Below are 6,000 nucleotides of genomic sequence, written 5' to 3' on the forward strand. Positions count from 1 at the left end.
ATATATTTGAGTTGGAACAGCTTTGAAATTAATTTCACTATAAATTTATTTTAAATACAGATGTAGCTATTTATTATATTGTTATAAATGAAGCAAAAACAACTGCATTTTAAAACTGCTGTTACATAGAAAGTAATCCATATGAGATATATAATATTACATAAAATAGTTCAAATAGTCAGGTAAGTTTACAACAAATGGACCTTACGACAGATTGTTGAACTACACAAATTGTTACTTATTATTTAAGTGAAATAGCAGTAACTTCTGCTTTAATTCACATACTGATAAATTATCAGTTAGTCTTATATTATTAACATTCTTGAAAGATCATTAGGCACTAACCTGCTGTTTTTTGAAGGAAAAGCTGCTTGTTAACTGAAACTAATAAGAACCACTACTTATCCACCAATTTATGTCCTTTCACTTTGAAGGAACATCTCATGTCTTTCTGTCTAACAAAAAATAAGTCTCCATGTTCAAGTCATTTGGAAATGACATACACTGAGGCATGAAAACAAAAAAAGAAGACATTCTCTGTCTAGGAGTTTATGGGATTAATAAGTAACTTAATAAATAACCACGGCGGACTTTCTTAAAAAATACAGTGCACACACATAACATAAATATTTTTTAATTTATCAAGTTTTACAATTGTCACAAAACCACCAAAGTCCATGAATCAAATTTGGCTACAACAGTCAAAACTATTTGAAAGCATTAACTCCCTATGTTTGAAGTCAAATAAATAATGATGCCCCTCTAATTTATAAAGGCATCTATACTACATAATATAATTTTACCCTAGTTAAAAATTCAACATAAATGTTTTTCAAAATGCAGATTACTGGCCCCCACCCCAAATTTGCTGATTCAGAAAAGCAGAGGCAATGCCAGGGAATCTGTACTTTTAATATCTGCCCCAGGTGATCTTCATGCACACTAATAATGAAGAGAACCAACACCTTCCTTGTGAGATTTATAAAAAAAAAAGTTTTGGGTTTCAAGAACTAAAATCTTGTTCACAACCTTTTTAAACTAAATTTCATTACATAAATTAATATTTCAAAAAGATTTAAGTAATAAATGTCATGGCAAAAAAACAAGTATGCAAAAAAATTATAGCAGGAATTAAAAAACTTAAAGTATAGGCCATTTTATTTTTAATTCAAGATTTAAGACACTCCTAAATCTTTTCATCTTTGAAAAAGAATTTCTTTACTTAATATTCTAATCTACAATATTACAAATACAGTCTTTCAAATATGTTCAAATTCATTTACTCAGCTGTTAAATAAATAGGGGATGAACTGTAAACATTATACCAAGTATAAGCAATGATTAAATGTATATAGCTAAACCCAAACAAATCTGTTAATATCCCACTATTTACTCCGGTCAGAAACTAATTTTTCATAAATTTATATAACTTTAATAAACATACATAAACATGTACAATGGTGAAAGCAATGGAGCAAAAACTAGAAGCCACCTAAAATTTAGTTCTGGCTAATCTAGCAGCAGCTTGCTATGTGACCTTAGGACTAGACAAATCATTTTACCTCCCTGAGGAAAAAAAAAGGGTGCAACTGTTTACTCATCTCCCAGGATCATTTATTACGACAATCAAATGAGATAGTATGTAAATATATTCTGAAATATTGTAAAATACTTTATAAATCAAAGCATTAGTATTAAGAGATCAAAATTCGAGAGACATTATCATTATGTGCCTGCAATAAAAGAGCATTTCGGTAACAATGAAGAACATAAAAATTGACTCCAGATTCAATTAGATATAGAACACTATTGTGTATATTCTGTAAATTACAAATATAAAACCTAAGAATTCAATTCAGTTACTTGTCCTATGTCCCCATTTATAATCTATTTCTTGGGTAGAAATACAAATGATACTCGATAGGCCATGACTGGTAACTGTCACAACTGGTCAGTATGTGTATTATTCTCTATACTTTCATGTATTTGACATTTCCCATAACAAGACAACAATGTATATGTTTGTATACAAAACATTTGTAAAAGCTAAAAAATAAATCTCTTTAAAAATTATTTTTTTGAAAATGATTCCCATAACTATTATCATTTTCCTTTAATGTTATCTCAGATTGTATATATTCCAAAATAAGCTGCTCTCCGTACCCGTCTATGTATGACACCTATTAGAAAATAATTATTCCCTTCCAACTAGGTGAGTAAATATTCTTACACAAATTGCAAAAATATAATTGTTAAGTTTCTGCTTCCTGGTCTTCACTCCTTTGCGGTTTTTTGTTTTTGTTTTTTGCTCATTCATTAGAAATTCCAGAAATAAAAAGTGAAAACGACCAGTTTCAACTGTAATGTATGTGTAAAAATGTAAGGAAAAAACGGCAACTACTTTTTGCTAGTACTGAAAAAGACCAGCGATAGTTGTAATTAACCATTTCTCTTAAAACCTGACCTATACAACTCAATTCACAGTATTAGACTGTTTTATCCATAATGAAGTTAACATGTCTGTCAAAGGGAATTAGTAAATTTAACTCCCAAATCAAGGATTCTACCAAAGTATATATAATAACGTATAATTACTCTGCATACATCAACCTAATTGCTCAAATAATGTCTTTTAATCTAGGGCCATATTCCACAGATTGAAAAAGCATAAACCACCTTTCATCTCAGATTATTTTTGTTTAATTTTAACTAAAAATTTATCTACAGCCCAATAGCATACGCTTTATAGCAGTTTATGAAGAAATCTCAAGTGCTGAAACTTAAATGCAGATGGAAGGGCAAGAATACCTTGTGGTTTATAATTAAAACTACTATTTTGTAATATCCACATCAATTTATTCATTACTTGAAAGCTAAATCTTTGTTTCTTCATGTTACATCTGCAGTCGCAATAATCAAAAAGTATCCTGTACCTAAAGAGATAGTGTACCCTAAATTTTTTATTTGGGAGGGAGGGGGACATGAGAGAGCAAACAGGCTGGAAAGGAAATTTCACCAATTGTAACTATAGCATTTGTTGTCTAGGCATTAAAAACTCCCATTTATTTTTATATGAGATACATTTGAGAGGAGGAACCATATATAGAAACCACTTTTTTCAACATGGTCTTTAATAACTTTGAATGTAAGTCCTGTTGCAAGTCTTCATTTGTATTATTCAAAAACAAGTAATTGTAAAACTCCAGTAAAGCCATAAAAGGCAAGCTGTTGGAAGATGAACAAACAAGCAAGGTTAATAATTTTACAGATTTTGCATGTTTACTTTAGAATCTGTTAATACCACACAAGCTAAAGAAACTGTAAGACCACTATTATACTGGTAGGATTCCTTATTTGGTGGCTGGCAATGGTTAGTTTTAAATATCTATTTACAATGCAGCTATGTCTTTATTTCTTTTCCTAAGTATCCAGATATCATTACTCCCTATTATTTTATCAGAAGCACAAATCATAACTAGTTTCTCACCTCATCTCAGAATCCTACATTAAAATTCAAGCTTCAATTTAAAAACCATGATTTCCCATTTAGTTGCAGAAATCCCCCCCTAAAAGTGAGGAATTACAGAAAACAGAAAAATGAAAATTTCACCTTATACATGAGGATGCCAGTAATGACAACTGCAATAAAAATCAAGAAGGCATACTCTGAATTTTCACAATTTTAATAAAAACAAAATCATGAAATTTTAAATCAAAGGTGGCGCTCTGTCCTCAACTCACCCGATTGTGACTCACTTTTGCAGACTATATGGTAGGCAATAACAGTTACTTTTCAAAGATCTTTGCAGTTACGCCCAAGCCAAAATCAGGACAGAGATCCACCCTTAATTACAGCAATTTAACTGTCTCATCCAAAGCAAGGTAGAAACTAAAACATCCCCCTGAAATCATGGCTAAATAAGCCCATTTCATATACTAGTTTTCAAAGGCTCCCTTCAGTAAATATTTCTATTTACTTCAGTTTTGAACTCACTAGGACAAAAAAGAAAAGGGGGAGGAGGACGTAAACGAAACGCACAAATACAAAAAGAGATTCTCCTCCAATCCCTCTAATTCCCCCAATCCGCCGCTGCCACACACAAGGACAGGGAGCCTGAGAAAGGCTGGCACCAGGGCAAGCGGTGAAGGCCCTCCATTCACTCACATGGGCCACAATCCAAAGGGTTACACACCTGCCTGAGGAGAGCCTCATACATAGCAGATCCTTACAAGTACATCTTATTATAAAATACACCCACGCTAAACAGGAGCTTTATTTAAAATAAAACTGTCCTCAGGTGGGGGAAGTTAAGCACAACAAAGGCTTCCATGTTGTAAGGCAGACAGTCCAGATATAAGCATTTAACTACACACGTATGAAAAAAAAATCCATATAACTACTTTATCATGAACAGCAATCGACACCAACAGGAGCCATTCGATTATTAATAAACCCAGAAAAGTAGCGTGCATAGCAGCCAAAGGTGGGTGTCTGCTGCGATCTAACCCCAGAGAAAGGTAAAAATATGCCTGCGGAGGAGGGTCAAGCCCTCTACAGACTGAGAGACCCCTACAGCCCTTAGCACCCCCCTACCCTGCCCTCGGCGCCAAGCCCCCTGCACCGCACAGCATGCGAGCACTCCCAGCACTGCGAGTCCCGCAGAAAACTGGTGAATGAAATGCGCAGAGACCAACCTGGATAGTGACCCCGGCGCAGAACCAGGGGTCGCTAACTAGCTTAACCAAAGGATTCTCCCGCAGGATGGAACAGAGCACACTCCCAATCCCGAAACTGGAATGCAGTTCTTTCTTAATGATCCGTTCCAAAAAAAGGTGGAGGACGCAGGGTTTTTTGTTTTTTGTTTTTCTTTTACACTAAGTCCATAAACGCGAATCCGAAGCAACCGGGAACATCCTGGGGGGCCAGACCGGAGACGCCGGGAGAAAGGCGAGATGGCTCTCCAAGTCCCAAGGAACCACCGTTCGGTGTGACACCCATCAATCAAGCAGCCCCGGACCCCCCTGACGAAGGGTCCCTACTCAACGCCTGCAGAGCGCCAAAGGAGCCGAAGACGAGGATTAAAGGGGTGACCCTCCTGGGGCGTGGAGACCGCTGCCCTCAAGGTCACCATGCGCCGGGGCGGGGGCGGTCGGCGACGGGATGAGCTATGGCGCGGCCGAGGCAGCTCGGAGAAGAGCTGCGAGTGTAGACACGAAGCCCCACACAGCCCCATCCCAAGGGCCCTGGGCGGGGACTCCTGGCCGGACCCGGCGCCTAGACGCAAAAAACCCGCTCACCTTTACGATCTCCGGGTGCGGGCACGGCAGGAGACGACCTGCGAGGGGCCCCCCGAACACCCCCACCAACTTCTCCCATACCCGATTGCGGTCCGCGGGGCACCCAAGCTGTCAGGACCCCGCCGCGACAATCCGACTCCCGCATTCCACTCGGCCTCCCGCGCAGGTGACCTGCCCCATCGCTTCTACCGCGGGCGGACCGCGATCGCCACTCACCTCGCCCAGCAGCAGGAACCATTTTCCTAGTGGGGAAAGGAAAGGGAGGTTGCAGGAGGAGCGGGTGGGGGTGAGTAAGAGTGGTAAGCGAAGAGAACGGGGGCTCGTCCCCGGCGTGTCCGCGGCCAACTCGCAAGGCTCGGGGAGACACGCGGAGGTGCGGGTGCACCTCAAGGATGAGGCGGCCGCGGAGCCGAGAGGCTCGGCGTCCACCAGCCGGGGCTCCCTACTCACGCTGCACTGCGAGGAGGCGGCGGAGGAGGAGGCGGCGGAGGAGGAGGAGGCGGCACCCTGCCCGGCCCCCGCCCAGAGCCCGGCAGCCGCCGAGTGGCCGCCCGCGGCCCCGCAGGACCCGCCTCCTCAGCTCCGCAAAGCCGCACACTGGGCGCGCCGCGCTCAGCTCGGGCAGCTCCGCCGACCTCACGCCGCCATCCGCAACAGCAACGGCGGGCGGGGTGCAGCCCCCTCTGTGAGCACCGCAGCCCG

The 6,000-nt window shown here is 40.5% G+C and overlaps 1 protein-coding gene across 2 annotated transcripts in view; it reads right to left on the minus strand.

Moving 5' to 3' along the window:
* Positions 1-5,768, minus strand: part of ATP2B1 (ATPase plasma membrane Ca2+ transporting 1) — a 111,818-nt gene extending 106,050 nt beyond the window's left edge. For both annotated transcript variants that reach the window (XM_006923818.3, XM_015598507.2), the window contains exon 1: positions 5,515-5,768. The gene's annotated coding sequence lies outside the window, so the exon portion shown is untranslated. The remainder of the gene's footprint in view (positions 1-5,514) is intronic.
* Between the last annotated feature and the right edge of the window lie 232 nt (positions 5,769-6,000).

This window comes from Pteropus alecto, unplaced genomic scaffold (genome assembly GCF_000325575.1).
Source record: "Pteropus alecto unplaced genomic scaffold, ASM32557v1 scaffold76, whole genome shotgun sequence".
Classification (NCBI taxonomy): domain Eukaryota; kingdom Metazoa; phylum Chordata; class Mammalia; order Chiroptera; family Pteropodidae; genus Pteropus; species Pteropus alecto.